The 18,668-nt window shown below is 37.1% G+C and overlaps 1 protein-coding gene across 26 annotated transcripts in view; it reads right to left on the bottom strand.

Moving 5' to 3' along the window:
• The window catches only part of TRPS1 (transcriptional repressor GATA binding 1), a 251,565-nt gene that overhangs the window by 75,109 nt on the left and 157,788 nt on the right, over positions 1-18,668 (bottom strand). The window lies entirely within an intron of this gene.

Genomic DNA, 18,668 nt, shown 5'->3' with positions numbered 1-18,668 from the left:
ATACCATCACCAATTTACACTGTTAGAAGACATGCTGGTACAGATCTTTCAACAATCTGAACCACTGAAATTTTATTTTTCTCTATTTAAACAAAATGTAATTTTCAAAGACATGCTATCATCGGGTACATATTACAAAGGTAATTAAAGATTTAAGCAAACATATGCATTAGTTTCATAGTATGCCGTAACAAAGGATTATTTGATTTTAGTGGAAAATACTGACTGATAAGGGAAACGTTAAATGTTTCTGTAGCCAACATGTATTTCACGTATCTTTCACAAGATTCTGTCACAGCTCTGAAGAAATATATTCCATCATTTCATTAACAAAGCTTGAACTCATGCTGGGGCATCTCATTCTCAAGCACTAGATTTAACAATGGGACTGTGAACTCCAGTGGCCATGGCAACAGTAGCTAATTCTTCTTTCCAATCATGGTGGCAATTCTCTCCCATGGCTTGAATCAGTTACAAAACAAAATACTCTCAAAGACCTTTCTGAGCCAATAGCCTTGCAGCTAATCTGCTAATAGGAAATAATCTGCAGCTAATACACACATACCAGGGCAGCAGTGTGTTTTCTTAATACTTTGTTTCGTGGGCCTCCTTCCAAAGAAAGCACAGTAAAGAATAAAAAAACAGACATTCATTAAAAATAGTATTATACTACCTGGCCACTAATAATGCCTAGAACTTGCTGCAACTTGCATTGCAGGAGTTTGTTAAAGAGCAAGTGGAGAGGAGGCGATGCTGCAACAGAGAGAATGAAAGCAAATTGTTTATGCCAAGAGGGTAAGAGCTGAGTTAAGAAAAGGCGTATTTAAAACAATTGATTTTTAGCAAACATTTACAGTTAACAAATTATTTTCTTTTCTATCTCTACTCGCTACTATTTGTAGAATCTGTCACTGGATGCACCCCAGCAACAAATATCTCAACTGTCTTGGAAAGCCTTTTTTTTGGTGGGGGGGGGGGGGGGTCCTCACTGTGGAATAATGGACATGGCTTAGCATTGAAGTTAGTTTTTCACCTCAAAGGTCAAAGTTTAACCTCTGGAGCAACTATAATGACCTAAAATCATTCTAATTACAGAGAAGAAACAGTCTTCCCCAAACCCTGTTAAAACTGATGAATCAGCTTCCAAAACTCAATATTGCCTTCTGTTCAGAAGAAGATGGGGATGTTTTTTTTGCTTGAAAGAAAAACCATGAATAATCATAAAGAAAAATGAAATACCTTTTCTACCCACTTGCAGTGGAACTTCCCCCTGCTCCGGGTTGGAGTGGCTGGACACAGCAGTGTACATGAGTCCGGGTTCCAGACCCAGAATTCTACCTGGCTCAAAGAGACGTGATGACTTCAGCCTTTCTGCTGCGACTCTCATTTGGGAAGAAGCATGGATTCCCATTATTCCCTCTCGCCGTGCTCCCCCACATTTTATGAAAGGGAAGCAAAATGAAATAAACACCAGTAGAGGAGGAATGAAATCTTTAAAGTTAAAGGAATCACAACACCAAAGGGTATCTCCTTCATCCTCTTTAAATCCGTTTTATAATTCTGGTTGCTATGACAACATGATGCAACTCTATATTACCATGACAATCTGAAACAACTTTCAAAAAACAGTAAGCACTGTTTTATTCTGTTGTTCAATCGCTCCCAAGGAAACATGCTGTTATTTACTTCTGTGATGAAACCTGTACTAAGTCATATAGATCTTATATCGGAAAATGAAAACCCAAAACATGGCAGGCAATGGGGGGAGAAAAAAATATACAGGTCTAAATTAACCATTTATTAAACGGGACATTTTTTGCCCGTTCCCCAAAAATTTGAAATTGCAGTGTTCTTCATCTGAAGAGTGGAAATGACTTCTTGACACAGGCGGGTGATGGTTCATACAAAATAGGGTCGGTTTAGCTTCCCAGCTATGAAACAGGTTTCGCCATCACTTGTGCAATATGAAATGAAAGTCTATCTATGAGATACAGGGAAGCCAGAGGACTAAGTTCAACCCAAGGAATGGATTACACAGAGCTAACCACACTGTTCAAACAAAACTCTATTTGAAGTGTTCACAGTTTTACATGAATGGAGCATGGTGCTTCTTGAATTATTAGATATCTTCCAAAAGGGAGTCTCTGGAGCCCTTTAGTCCCTTTCCTGCATGATTACTTCCAATTGTCACTTTACAGTGAAATCAATGATCTGATGCCTCAGAGACTTCTTCCCAACACCACTACCCCATCGACTCCTCCCACCGCTTCTCAGCTCATATAATAAATTAACAGTTATATTTGTTGAGCAACTACCACATGTCAAATCTTGTTACTGAAAATCCTTGCAATAATTATGCAAAAAATAGGTGCTATACCTACTGGACGGAAAATAAAATCGCCACTTAGAAAGTCTACGGAACTCTCTTGGGGGCGCCTGTGTGGCTCAGTGGGTTAAAGCCTCTGCCTTCGGCTCAGGTCATGATCCCCGGGTCCTGGGATCGAGCCCCATATTGGTCTCTCTGCTCTGCAGGGAGCCTCTTCCTCCTCTCTCTCTCTGCCTGCCTCTCTGCCTACTTGTGATCTCTGTCTGTCAAATAAATAAATAAAATCTTTAAAAAAAAGAAAAGAAAAGAAAAAAAGAAAGTCTATGGAACTCTCAATAGGACTCAGATATTAATTGGCATAACCACGATTTGAGCCCTACTCTTTGGTCTCCAAAGCCCAAGCTCTTTCCATCCAGTGGATTGCCTGCCTTTTGAAACAAAGAACATCTTCCAGTCCTTGTATTATGACAATAAACAGTAACATCTGTAAATATAACAAGCAGTTGTTAAATATTAAAAAAAACACACAACGTACATCTGGATAAGCTTTCTTTCATTTGAAATGGGTAATATTTTATTACATCAATGTAGATACTAAAAGGCAGAAAAATAAATCATTCTAGGGAGAGAAAGAGTGAAGACTTTAAGTGTGATTAATATCCTATAATAAGTTTGTCTGTTTATAAAAAGAGGCAAGCACTTTGTTTTTTTTTTTATTCTGAAATATAATGGTTATCATTTATTATTAAATAGCTGGGGGAGGGAAAAAAATCTAGTAAATTATACACTGCCATCAGAAATTTTACTTGTCATTCCAACTCTTATGAAAAACAAGGTAGAGAGACTCTCTCAATATTGTGAAGAAAGGATAATGCCAACTTCACAACCAAAAGAAACCCAATAAACCCACTGCATTCTGAATTTTTCAGTGACTCATAGTATACACAGTGAAGTTTCAATAAACATTTGTTGTGACAACAGTTTCTTACAACTTTATCTCAATTTAAGATCTAGTTTTTAATATATATTTTATGTGTATACAGAAAAGCATTTTTAGTCTTACATACATCTCTTACCCGACATTTTGCTGCTTAAGTTTCTGATGCTAACTTATCAAGTTTCAGTCTCAAAAATACCCTTTAACTAGTATTTTCATGTATCCAAAGCAAGGGAAAAAACCTGATGACATAACATTCAAAATGAAGGTAAAAAAATATGGGCATCAAATATCTTCTTCACTTTGCTGTCATGGAATATTTCTCTGAGAACACAGCAGTCTAATTCAGTTCCTGTTTGTGCCATAGAAAACATCCATTCTCTCCTTCCCTTACTCATCATATTTGCTACTTATATCAAGTCTAGAGATGGTGGGTGACTCCAGTGTCCTCAAGTTCTAATTTTTCTGAACAACAGAGGAAATGACACAGAAGCAAGAGAGAGAATGTGATTAAGGGAAAGGAATAATTCTACCAGTACTGCTTCAGGGAAAACCGTAGAGCCGAGGAACAATTCTCCAATTTCCACTGCTCAGTTTCAAAGAAGAGCAGACCATCTCTGCTTGCTCAACTGTTGACATTATATATGACACAAAAATATCAGAGGTTACAATTCTGTTACATAAATAATAAGCTTTGTAAAGGGCATCTACTATAAACTAAAATTTTGATTGTGGGCATGACTACATGCATTCTTGTGATGGTAAAATATCTGAATGTAAATTAAATCAATATTTATTGAGTGTTTTTGAAGCCAGAGGTACCAAAAAACAAGCTGTCAAGGAAGTATGAGCCTGAATGAGCTCCTTCAGTATCTGTGCATATGCTATATACAAAACCCTCTAGGAAATATGTCGATGTTTAAGATCCTGCCTACAAGGAGTTTATAATCTAGGAAGTGGAAGATTTATAAAATTTTATTTATAATAAATATGAGTCTGCTGAATACATGGAGAGATAGAAATACTCTTAGTGTACAGATAAGAGAGAAGAAATTACTACTAAATTTATTCATTTCATCTCTTTCCGTTAATTTTATGACCTTAATCCAAGCAGGAACAAAAACATTCAAAGAAAAGAACTTACATTATCAGTGATATCTTAGCATAAAAAAGTGCTCCATAAAATGGAGGATTTTTTAATTCACTGTATCCCTAGTGTCTTCTACAATAATTGTCAGATAGTAATGAATGGGTTTGTTGAATATCTAACAGTGGAATTAAGAATTCAGGACCCTAGGCGTATTTCCACCCCCTGAGTCTAAGTTACACTGAAATATTTTAAAGCCAGCATTTAAGAGATACAGACAAAGGTTGGTAGATGAAAATTATCAAGTGAATGTGCTTTACCTGATGTTTTCTCTGCTCTTTTTGAAAACTAAGACTACTGTTTGTGAAGATAATTGATCTGAAGATTGAAAGTTTTATAGGGCTCTCTAGCCCTATTCTCTTGCAGAAATAATCTTTTTCTAAAAAGATTTATTTATTTATTTTGAGAGAGAGAGAGAGAGAGAATGAATAAAGGGTGCAGGGGGAGGGGCAGAGGGAAAGGAAGAGGAAGAAAATCTGAAGGGACTCCCTGGTGAGCACAGAGCCCCTTGTGGGGCTCCATCTCATGACCCTGAAGTCCTGACCAGAGCCGAAATGAAGAGTCAGACACTGAAACCAACCAAGCCAACCAGGTCACCCTCTTGTAAAAAAAAAAAAAGAAAAAAAAAATCCTGAAGTTCAAAACCAAGGATAAGATGCTCTCTCCAAAATTAAGACAAATGTCCAAAGGATAATAGAAAGCTTCTCAGTCAAAATGGATAGAAGGAAACCCATACTTAAAGATCATACTTTTATTAATAATAAAATTCACCATGTCCTTGTTCAGATCGTCTTTTCTTCTCCTTTAAAATTTAGAAGTCCTCAGTGGACTAGGGGCATCAAAAAACAAGGTCACAGAAGAGGGACAGGAAAGGTCATCTAACAACACTGGCAAGCCAGAAATATTAGATGTTAAGTAAGAATACTCCAAGAGACAGACAAACAACTCAAAAAACATAGCAGACAGATGTGACTTAGGAAGAGCAATGAGCACTGCTATGTTATGTACCAATGGTCAGTAAAGCCAGGGAAGAAACCACAGTTGATTCACGGACTTCCACGAGGCACAGTTTACCAAATACTTCAGGAAGAGCTCCCCTAAAAAAGTTTTCTGGCTTTCTTCCCACCACCCTTTTTTTTCAGTTTTAAGCTTTAAGAATAATCTCAGAATTTGGAAAATTCACTTATATAGAACATGATAAACTAGGAAAACATGATATAATGTAGCAGGAGCCATGACTAGATATTTGAATTCTGTAGGTGTGCGATTTAATGTATTTATAACAGAAGGTTCATGTTACACAAAATCAGGAAAATCGAGCCTTGCTGAAAACACTAAAGGAACTTCATGACATGTATTTCTTTGAGGAAATGCCAGGGTTGACGGAACCATGATTCATTATAACACACTTCTGGTCACTAAAAGAAAACACATAGAGCCCCAGACAGAAATGACCTAATCCTGGTTGTTTACTGAAGTTGTAATAAGGGAACCTCTTTCTACTGCAAGTAGTTCCCACCTGGAAGGTGTGGAAGACTTCAGAATAGATTCCCTACATTGGAAATGTTTATTCACCTTTTTAATCTACTTACTATGGTATTAAGTGAAGTCTTTTGAAAAAATGAGCTACCTTTAAATCCAAAGAAAAGACAAAGGTTTTCAGAAATCATGTAGTATTTTTTGCATTTATTAGCAGTCTTATGCCTTAAGCAGAACTTGTGATTTGACTATTATTCTTCCCATTTTTATTTCCTAGAACAAGAAAGGAAGGGACAGGTGAAGAGCTACTTTTGACACAACGGTTATGTAGCTTCAGAGACAAAAGACTCCTTGGTTATTTCCCAAATTCTGAAATTATGTTGATAAATGACAAAGGCAATTGAGTCACAGTTTTGCTAATTTAACTACCAATAAAATTATTCTTGCTTCTTTATAAAGTGTTTTAAGATTACACTGAGCAAAAGTCTTGAGGACATGTAAGGTGCTCTGTTAATGATATGGGTGTACTAACTGACGAAACAATATGCCCCAAACAAAGCACTTTCTGGTTGCTTTCATAATGAGACTCAAACGTTAAGACTGACCAGGGCCAATAGATCCCTTGTGTAGTAACACCAGGTTCCTCTTTCCTTCCTTTTCCTGTCCTTTGTGCATTCTACCCTCAAGAGAACACATGATTTCAAAGCCGTTGAAGGCAAAATGTTCTGGTTTTGAAAAAAAAAAAAATCTAACAAAGATTTTCAAATGGAGATATTTTACAGATCAGGCTTTGCTTCTAAACAACAACAAAGTTAAAAGCAATCTAAGCTGAATCCCTAATCAAAACCATAAGTTCGGGGTGTCTCCTGAAGCACACAGTTTTCTTTAGTAATGGAGTCAGCCTGTCTGAAATGTTTCCATACCATTTCTGGGGGCAGAAGAAATGCTGCTTTACTGTTCTTGGAGGTTAAAAAAATTTAACAGACACAGATTAGAAGAAATTATTGAATTCATCTGCTGTGTCTGAGCAGTATAACTGATTAGATGGTATAAAGATATTTTCGTACAACTGGATGGAACACAGGGAGCTAGGAGATAACGTGAAGCTGTTCGTGACACTGGGTTATGACATGAAGTGCTCTGGGAAAATGCTGATTTCTTAAATTACCTACACAAGTTCAATGTCATCCTTCTGTTGTTACTAGACAGGGTACAATTCTGAGTAATTAGATTTGCCCCAGCTAGCCACATCTACTACTACAAAAGCAACTAACTAACTGCGTGACATGTTAAAATACATCCTCGCTGAATTCTGCAAGAATCTTCATGCTGAGTAATTGTGCCTTCAAATAGTTTCTAAAGACATGGAAACAGTTTTTTTTTTTTTTTTTTTTTTTTAAATGCTGCTGCCAGTTTATCATTCGATGTATGGAAAAACACAGATTAGGGAGTCAGTCATTCAGTTGAACTGACATACAACCACATGATGAACTGGGGTTTAATGCCAATATATAAAGGCCAGTCGTGGCATGTGATCTTGGCAGTGACAGAGAATCCCAAATTTCAACCATATGAAGCTGACATACTAGGAACATGTGTATAGGTCCCGTTATGAGGTAATTTCTTTCACTGTTCTTTCTCATGGAGCTGGGGGAGTGGGGCTAGGGAAGGGGCTAAATGAGCCTCATTTCTAATAACTCCTATATCTCTCTTTTCTCTCTCCTCCCTTGGCTTCAGCCAATACCCACCAGTCTCTCCAGGTTCTCATCAACGTTGTGGCACTGCTACTCTACAAAAATAGTATTATATAATCCCAAACCATATTTTCCTCAGAGTCCCTTTCTTTTCACTTAATGCATCTTCAGTCTATTCCTACGTGGGTCTATCCATTCACTCACTAAAACACACAGTTGAAAGCCCACGTTCCAGTGTTGTATTAGGTGGAGGAGATACTAAAAGAAAGAGGATTGTGGTCTCAGTCTACACCAGCTAGTGGGGAGATGGCCATGCAAATAGAAAGATGAGATGGTGTAACTGCTGTAACCTAGAAACCCACTACCGACAAGAGAAGTTTTGAACCCTGACAAAGTTCATCTATGCCTAACGTCTCAGCTAATATTTAAATATCCCTAATTTCCAAAACAAAAATATTTCCTGGAGCCACATTCTCACCTGCTGACAGTTTTAAAGGGTGAATCTAAACATGTGAAATTCAAAGAGTCCATCAAAAACAAATCATATCATTAAGAGCCATATGATCACCCCCACCCACACAAACCCTGTTACTTCTTAGTTCTCTGTCTTTCTAAATGGTACAACTTTTCATGCTGTCAGCCAGGGCCAAAATAGGAAGTCATTTTTTCCCCCTCACACAATGCAGCGAACAAGGCAAAGCGAATCTTTGCCAACTTAACGTCTAAAAATCCTCTGAACTACTGCTCTTCTGTAAATCTATACCGCTGCCCTAGTCCAGCACTTTGCTCAATTTCTTCCTGGTTTCCTCCTATCTGGATGCTGGAATGCTGCCTGTTTCGGTCCTCCTTCCTCCCCACCAGCAGAATAAGTTCCCCAAACACAGATCTCATCTTGTCCTTCCCCTGCTTACAATGTTTGGTGATTCACTATCAAGCAAAGGTTTTCACGTCTACCTTCTCAGCATTATTGAGCCAGCACAGACTGAACTACGTGGGAAACGGGTTCTCCTCCACAGTGTAAAAGTGACTAAGCATCTGGACGAACATAGGCCACCCTCAGGATACGCTGCAGATCTGAGCCGGTTTTTTTCTTGATTAGAACAGAATACAGTCACTAGATCAGGGTAAGATCAGGGAAGTCACGACACCCTTCTCTGAGGTATGGTTTCAGTTTTCTAAAAGCACAGTGATCAAAACTGGAGAAAGTCGACAGAGAACAGAATCCAACAGCTTAAAGCGGATGAGAACACCCTGGAGACCTGGGCACTAATAAGAGCTTTAACTTCAAAAACTAGAATAATGAAAGGCTTATTACCTCCAATTATCAACTCCCTTCCCCTTATCTCTTTGATGCAGGATCCAGGCAAAACACAAGGGATATGAAAAGAGAAGCCCAAGTACAGAAATGTGGATATTTACAAGGCTTGGAGTGTCAAAGCACCTGAAAGCTCTGAGACCGCAGCTTATACAGCACCTATGCAAACGGCAAAATCCGGAGCTGAAATAACACATCCAGAAACAAGGCACTGCACTTGGCTCACAGTAGATGCTCAACAAACATGTGCCATGTGAATTGTCTGAATGCTGAACAGGGAACTAGGGACACAAAGAAGCAGTGAGTGAAACTGTTAAAAACAGTAAGTAAATTTATCATGTTTACAGTATTTATAAACACACGTACACATATACACATTTTTAAAAATAGCATCCCATTTATTTCATATTTTATTAGTAAGTGTATATTCACCCTTATTCATGGTGAAGGTTTTTTTTAAAGATAATTTACAATAATTCTTCAATATAAATACCCAGAAATAATCTGAATTTCTTACTATATAACTTAATGATAAAACCCTGCCTGATAGTGTTTTTCTTTGTGTATAAAATAGTCTAAGAATGACACCTAAGATAACACACAGATGCAGGTAAATTATTAGTTAATTCAGCCTAGCTGTAGAAAAACTGCCATCAAGTTAAAAATAAAAATAAGACAACAACAGCCAACAGAAAAAGTTTAAATCTAATCCTGGATCCAGATAAGGCCCTCTTGATTGATGATCTACATTTTAAGAAAAAGCTCCTTTCAGAATTATTAAGAAGTAACTGATAAATACTGGCATAAATCAAATATCCTGAAATGGAGTAAAACCCTCCAAACTAAAATATTTAACAAAATTCAGTTTTATTTAAAAACCAGAGGTCTGGGCCAGGATTCTTGATGATCCCTCAGCTCTAGAAAAATTATAATTCATATTGACAACACAAAGAGATAAAAAATAACTTTGAAAGGGGCAAAACGTCTTTATTTATTATTAATGATGCAAACCTACCCACAATCCATATTCCGTCATCATCTTTATTAATTTTGGAGTTGTTTCTGGTTTGATGAAAAAGAATGAACACTTCTTTCTTAACACGGTAATGTAATTTGTACCACCAACTTACTACTGCAATGAAAACCATGCTTTCCCTTATTTGGTATTATCATGAGGGTGGATAAAATATACTCACCCTTATTACTGTAGACAATGATTTGCATATTTTTTAAGGGCCTGTGTAAAATATGCAAGTGATTTTTTCATCCAACTTCTCCCAGCAAAATCTATATACTCCGTACCCAACCTGCTTTGGGGCTGTCTCCTGTCTCAGGCAGGATAACTTCCTCTGTCATCTCTCAAATCCTTAATCTCTCAAATCCTTCTCACTGCTGACTAGTTACCAAATCCTGCAGTTCAACTCCACTATAATGCTCCTTCTTCAGGTTATTACATCTCACCTACACTATTCAAAAATAGATATATTTCGTATTATTTTGCATCTGTCTTTTGGGAAGAAGGGTTCCCAGGCCCAATATATTCCCAGAGCAAGCAGAATGAGAAGGAGGTACAATGACCAAGCAGCTCTGGAGTGTTCTGGGGACTACCGAAACAAAGACTGTTCACATTTTGTTTCCTTGAATCAACTACTAAATGATACACGAGGACAACCAGGCTGCCAATAGGATCCTTATTGCTCCTAAAATTAAGTTCAGACTATTTCAGAGTGTTCAGGACACCCGCATCATTAGATCTTGACTATTTATTAATGTCATTTACCACTCTCATGTTTAAAACCGAATGTACCCAACTGAGAACCCTTTTCCCATGATTACACATATTTCTTAAAAAAAAAAAAAAAAAAAAAAAAAAAGTGGCTGAATGGGAAGTTTCAATAATCTTGTTAAGGGAAATAATTTTCTTAGCATAAGTCAGGCCATGCCGCGATGAGTGATACTGATAGCACTGAGTCATTTGCCATGAAATTATTATGTTAGGTATATTTATTTCCAAAATCCCCTGAAGATTGTTGCTTTTGAAATGCATGAACACCTACCTTAAGAATTCTGTAACTAACTTTATTAATATATAGTAGTATACATTAAAATTATACCTTATAATAAAGTTGAAATAAGGTAAAAATGAGAGCTTCTTTAGGTTTCTGCCTAAGAAACTGTCACAGGATGTCTTCTTCTAAAGATACAGTAGCTGTATGGGACAAGTTGGCTGGCATTTCTGTAAAGCACCAGACACATGCCACTGTAACCATGTAGGAAGCCCCATCATTTGTTATTCTGGTAAAACTATGTCTTATCATATCAAACGTGCCTCTGTAAAGGCAAGAATGCTTTTTCAGGGTACGTGTAGAATGCTCCTAAGGTTACTGTCACTATCAATTAGCATTTATGGATGGTTTCAATGAAAGAATTATGCTCAATTAACCAATGTACAAAAAAGACAATAAAGAAGTGTCTTATGAAATATAAAGCTGTCCACACCATGTATGAAGTATAACGAAAACCATGTTTAGGCATGGTTGCTGTTAACATGGTTTCACTTATGGTGTAGACAGGACGGTAAATTATCACACATTCCAATAACAGGACTTGGCCTCACTTTGAAATCACGGTGGTAATATTTTTAATATGCAAGAATTCTTACCTGAGGCCAGTCGTATGAACAGGAAAACACATGTGCGCTGAAATTGTTTTAATGTGTGAGACAACCACACACTTCGCCCTTTTTTGGAAATTTCAATTGCATGTGACGTCTTGATAGTGTATCTTCTATAGTAAGTGTTGTGTACGATTATGTTATCTGATGGTCTGAAATTAAAAAGCCTTTGTCCTGCCCATTTCTACCTATATGCACAAGAACTCTTCCTTAAAACTTTTTCCTAATCCTTTTATTTTTTACAAGGAACAAATAATCGAGCTACTTAGCAGAGGGATGCATTTGGTTCCAGTATCTTTAGACATTGACATGATTCTTGCAAAGTTATCTTGTAAAGCATTTGGCAAAAACGTGAACACTTTTGTTTACCAAAGTTAGGTCTTAAGCTTACGGAGGCAATTTGAAAGATTTTGAAAAACTAGGACTTACTGACGGAATGCTTGTTTAGACTTAAAAGCTTCCTGATTAAAAAAAAAAAAAAAAAGGAAAGAAAAAGCATGCATAAGTGTCTGAAAATGCTTTGCTCCCAAAGTTATATTTCTTAATTAGGAAACTTATATAGAGGTGGAAGCGAGTAAATTTCAAAACTTTAATGCCTCTCAAAATCTGTCAACATTAATCTACAACTTAAAAATGCATTGTAGGGACGCCTGGGTGGCTCAGTTGGTTAAGCGGCTGCCTTCGGCTCAGGTCATGATCCCAGCGTCCTGGGATCGAGTCCCACATAGGGCTCCTTGCTTGGCGGGGAGCCTGCTTCTCCCTCTGCCTCTGCCTGCCACTCTGTCTGCCTGTGCTTGCTCTCGCTTCTCTATGACAAATAAATAAATAAAATCTTTAAAAAAAAATACATTGTAGAAAATAAAATCTTTGCTTCATTGTTATTTTTTAGGAGTCAAAATAGTTCTGGGTTTTCAGGGAACACAGTTTATCTTAACTACAAAGATTTATATTTATAGGATGCCACCCATGGTTTTCTAAAATACTACTGGTAAATTATTCAAAAGAAAATACAAAAGAAACAATGCCATAAATGATGTTAATGACCTAAAGTGACCTGCAGGTAAAAAAATCAGAAGATCCTGAGTGACTTTTCCCTAAAGAAACATGTTTTTAATTATAATTTACAAATGTGTATGGAAAAAAGATTTAAGGAAGATGACTTTTCCTATACTTGTTATCAAGAGGCCCAGCAAATGAAGTTCCGTGCTGACAAAAGAGAATATAGTTTATAATTTATTATCAGGCATAATTAAGAATTATCCCTAGAACTGATTTCATGACTCAAATTTCTCTATCATAAGTAGAAATCAAATAGTCTTAATGGAATTCTTATCTTACAAAATTATAAAAAGATATATTTATGGAACTGTCTAGTTCTTGTTCCTATTAAATTGTCTGGCCCATTATATTTAAAGCATTTAGAGAGGCTTTGTTCAAATAACTCATTTAATTGGAGGAAAAATTAAATACTGGTTTAAATACTTACCTAAATAAGATTAGTTACATTCAAAGTCAATGAGTCTCTATCTTTAAAACTGTTTGAAAGCAATAATCAACGTTTAAAGCTACGTTTTGACAATTATAGCTCTTTCTTTTCTTCAAATATCTACTCTCAATACAACACAGGTAAATTTCAGTTGTACCCAGAAATTAAGGAGACACATTCATAAACTGTTTACAGTCAACATATGTCCTGTTTCAAATCTCACAATTATTTTTTTCTTCACAATTACACACAGTGCAAAAATGCAATGGTATCTGGTCGATCTCTGTTCTTAACAATTGTAAAGTGTGAGGAGGAAAAAAGGGAGGTCGATGGTCTAATTCAGTTTTCAAAAATACTGAAAAAAATAATGATTCAGGTTAAAAATAAAGATGGCTTAGTTTTATCTCCCTTACGGTAAGTAGCAGAAACATGAGCTGAAAAACCCGTGGAAGCTGTACTCATTTCTATTCAAAAAGAACTGTTCTACTGTCTGTCTGCAAATAAATCTCCTCAGTAAATAGCTCCAAGGTTGAGCTAAAGAATATTGTATGGATCAAAGAATTCATGTCTTCCTGTGTAAAGTGAACAGGCCGCAAGCCCACTTGTTTGTCTAAAACAATTAGAGGTAGTATGAAAAGGAGGGGGTTGGGACAAATAAGTTACAGCTGATTTTACTCTGCGAAATATTTAAGGGGGGGTTTCAAATTAATAACCACCCAGGCCCCCAAACAGCCTAATCTTTGTCAATTGGTGCCAAATTATGCAAGGTGCTGCCAATTCTGGTTGTCTAACAAATCAAGACCAGTGTATGTTACTTCTCGGCTGAAGTCTGATTGATTCTGGTCATTATATGGGCTGATCTCATTTTCACACATGGAATCAATATGGGAGCCAGATGTTCATTTACAGAGAAGCATTGAAACGACTCATCTACACGCAACTTTATCCCAGACCACAGAGCCCCACAGACCCATCGCCTCTTCTCACCATACAAGGCTTCACACAGCACAAAACCTATAAAACATTCTGCTAATATTACTGTCAGCTGAATGACTTTTACAGTACTATATAAAGTTGACAGATAATACATGCCAGTCCTAATTTGAGATAGACCTTTTCTTTTGGGACCTCAACCACTGAACAAGCAAACAGATTGAGAAGTAACATTTATTACAACACATAAATCATTTTCTTACAACTACTATAGGTCTGGCCCGAGGGTGAGGCCTCTGCGTAGCCTGTGAATTGTAATGCGCTGCTTAAGTTACTAAACTGTACTGTCATTCCGCTATTGGTGTGGCGGCAAGAGCTCGTCTAGCTTTCTCTCTTTTTTTTTTGTCTAGCTTTTTTGTAAAAAAGTTCTCATCACAACAATTTTTTTTTTTTACTTTCTTCCATGAAAAAATGCTAATAATCCGTCTTCTTGAAATAAAAAAGCAAAACATTCTCCTGAATAGTAATGACCACCTTTACATACTTATTTAAATCCAACACATAGGCTCTGTATTTCACTTCACACCCTAATTACTGTGTGGTTCAATGTAAGTACCAAACCCAAGTTTTCTACGAAGATATCCAAAGAATTTGCCATTTTTAAGACAAGACAGGAAGTACCATAGATCACACATGTGATGGGATCAACACAGATGATGTGTACTTTCTTTTTAGAGAAAAAAATGTCATATTCAATATTAAAGATGGTAGGATATTAACAGGGAAAGATCATACCGCACTGAAAGAATCCCTCCAATTTGTAGACCTGATGTAAATCAAAGTTCTTCATACCTACTGACGAATACCCATTTAATACTACCTTGAGTTCATGAATCCAACATGCACTTCATGACAGTAAATTTCTCTACCACTTTTTCTATCATACTATTCGGAAAATGCATGAGGGACCTAACATAGTGAGACTGTACCTCATATCTAGTTGCTTTGCTGTGACTTCTCAACCATTTTCGCCTCAGTGGGCTCTTCTAGTTGTCTTTAGTCTGTTCAGTACTGCTTGAGGATAAATGAAAGTATGTCTGTTTTTCATCAGGAAACGACCATTAAATTTGGCTGCATTTCCTGCTAAATTTTGTTGAACGGCACAAGAAACAGAAGCTAGAAAAACCTTTCCTTGTAGCCCGGCTATGTTTCTGAAACCTAGACCTTTCTAGATTTGTAGCTCACTACTGCAGAAACTCTGAGGCCAGAGTCATTTGGAAGTGAGTCCAAATGCTCTCCAACTCAGGATCTACTTTCCTGGAAGTATTCATGACTGCTGCATGTTCCAGCATACCCTGGAAGGACTGAGCACTTGGGTCATTTCTAAAAAAAGTTTTGAATTGTGAGTTTCTGTCTGTGCCGCCTTTGGGGCTTTGCCTTTCCTTCTCCTGAGCTAAACAAAAACATCGGCCAATCAAATACTCTCATTCATGTCTTTAAATTCGTCTCAGGGACTCCTTATGGTGAGTTACAATCTATGTGTGTGAAGAACTAGTAATAATTGGTTTTGGTCCATTTTTCCCTGCATAAGAAAAGTAATGATGAGTGAATCCAGAAGATGTTTTCCCTGAGGTCAAACTCTCATCATGTCTTTAAAGAAGTAGATGAGTTCCTAATAGAAGAGGGTGTTCCAATAAGAAAGCATATGATAAACCAATCAATGCCAGAAATCATGATAGGCTTCCATTTATTCATTGAGTTATCACTTATGAAGCACCTGTTAGGTGCCAGGCATGAAGTTAGAGACATGTAAGACGTAAATCCTTCCCATCGAGGAATTCGCTGTCTAGTGTGGGGAAGGGCAGTAAACACCACAGGGACCTTGCAGTGTTCATGGCAAATAGCATGTAAAACATCCTAGTATAGGCCAAATATTAAACCTGATAAACCCAACTCCATTTTCATTAGTATTATTAATTTTATATCACCAAAATGCAGTAAAAATTCTTCCTTCAAGACTAATGAAAGTTCTGGGGCACCTGGGTGGCTCAATAGGTTAAGTCTCTGCCTTCGGCTCAGGTCATGATCTCAGGGTCCTTGGATCGAGCCCCACATCGGGCTCTCTGCTCAGCAGGGAGCCTGCTTCCTCCTCTCTCTCTGCCTGCCTCTCTGCTTGCTTGTTATCTCTCTGTCAAACAAACAAATAAAATCTTAAAAAAAAAAAAAAAAGACTAATGAAAGTTCTTGTCATTTTACAAAGAAAAAAAGTAATCAAAACAGAGTTTTCACCAGGGGAGTTTAAAAGAAGTTGGTCCATTTCCAAAGAACTGAGTTACAGAAAACAAAAAAAGGAACCTGTTTACATCCTGGTGAGTCAAACTCAACCTAAAGGATTTTCTTGTTCCTGGCATGCTCTCTTATTTAATATACAATGTGTCATGGAGCCGTGGGAATCTCTTCTCATCCATGTGACAATGTTTCCTTTCTCTTCAATGCTATGGCCACCACTCGGCTTTCATCAGTAATACCTGGCATTCAGACAGATTTCCAGGGTCCTGCTCCCCTCTCCTGAGAGTATAGAGAAGTTAATCTGCATGAAACATTACCCTCCTTTGCAAACATCAATGGCTTTGCCCTAATAAAGTTCAATTAATTTAACCCAGTTAGGTTTGGGCTTCTGTGTCTTTAATCCTATTTCTTTATGGTAAAGATCTGGATTCAAAGGAGACTCTGTGCCTCTTCTTCCAGTATCCACCCTGGACCTAAGATAAGCCCACTTATCCTAGTCGTGGCCACCGTTCAAAGCTTGGTTTGGTCACATTCCCTCACACATATCTGGAAACAATCCTCACTGTGCCATTCCTCTTCCTTCTCCCCTGCAGACAAACATTGGACCTATATAAAATATACACCAAACATGGCCTGTGATAGGTTTATCCTTTATGAAGCATTTTTAAGTGGCCAAAGACAAACTTTTTAAGAGTTCTTGAAACTGCAGTTGCAGACATTGAACTGACTGATCACTCGTACCAGAGCTCAGGTCATCCCTCTATAACTCAGGCTTCACTCCAAAAACTATTAATCTGTTCTTCCTAAGCCATAAATTTTAAACTAGCTATTAATGCAACTCAGTTCTTTTTGGACTTTGTCTCTTAGGCCCTAAAAAAAATGTTAAACTTTTGACGATGAAACTTCCTCAACTGTCAATTTCTTATTAGAAGAGATTTTCATTAAGATTGAACATCTTTTGCATTGAGTCCCACTTTGACTTTGACCTTGGCCTTCTCTATGAATTTCACATCTTGAAAGTAAGTCCCTTCTTTTACCTCTTACACCGCTCAACAAGTTGATTCAGAATTCAACACAGATGTCATGATGCTTTATTTATAAATATTACATAATTCCTTCTGCCATATTGAAGCATTTAGAGGAAAGCTATCTATCCTTTATCTCCATTTTGAATGTCAAGGTTATCAGAATTAGTTCCAGAAACAAATGATGGAAAGTCTCATTCAATTAAAGAAATAAATGTAAAGGATTTTAAGAATGTGGTAGAGCAATATTGCCTACTGATGTCTACACCTGTCTCAAGGACTAAATGTTAGTCTTAGAGTAGTTTGTTTTACTTTTTTTTTTTTTTTTTCCTTTAAAGTTGTCCTTCATTAAACTGTTTGGTCTTTCTTTTAGGGCACTTGTGTCAGAGAGTATGCATATCAAGAGTTTAAAAAGCACACTTCCTGCCCAATCTGAAATTCTTGTCTTTCTGGAGGAAGAAAGAAGCCACAGACATGTACCAGGAAAAACAAGGACTTTTGTTTCTTCTAATGTGAATTAACTGCTAGAATAAAATTTATTAGATGTCTATAAATTTTCTACTTTATTAACATTCTGTTCTACTAGATACTATCCAAATTAAACATATATTGCTACTTGAAAATCTTTTTCTCTAGGGAGAACCAAAACATAATGCATGTATTTGATCTTTATTTGGCAGCATGTCTTCCTTCCATTTTATTCAGGCCCCTGAAAAAATGGCCACCTCCCGCTGCCGAGCATCTACATCATCTGTTCTCTTCCCAGCCCTGCCTACTCTGAGCCCAAATATTCAATCATCCGTTCTTTCCCTTCCCATTCTCCCACCTATAAATGATCTCTGTTTGCAGTAAAATACCACGTGTTCTCACGTTGGAAGTGAGATTTTTGGTTCCGATGGCCCTAAATCCTCATGACAGAGATGGGACCCAACAAAACCCCTATATACTCTGGGTTTCCCCAAGGGACAACTGACCCTTTTGTTTACATGAAGAAAGGGAGAGTTCAAGGCTCTAACAGAGGATTTTTTCAGCTTCCTAAGATATTCAGCCACGTTCAATGTGACTGCAACAAATCTAACTTCCATACCGAATCTAAACCACACTTAGCAGTTAAATCACAAGACGTATTTAATTAATAGGTTACAGTATATGTGACATCAAAAAGATAGATTAAGACAAAGGCTTTTACATATAAACTACCCGTGGTGTGAGGACAAGCACATTTTAAAATTTTAAAATGATATATCACATATAAAATTTAACATATCATACGTACAGCTCAACAAAAGTCTGTCCTTAAGAAAAGTACATCAAGTCATTGCCGCCATTTCTAAATAATGAAATGTAACCTTCATTCTCAAAG

This window comes from Mustela nivalis (genome assembly GCF_964662115.1).
Source record: "Mustela nivalis genome assembly, chromosome: 2".
Lineage (NCBI taxonomy): Eukaryota > Metazoa > Chordata > Mammalia > Carnivora > Mustelidae > Mustela > Mustela nivalis.
The sequence above is the reverse complement of the archived record's forward strand: the minus strand, read 5'-3'. Positions and strand labels throughout refer to the sequence as shown.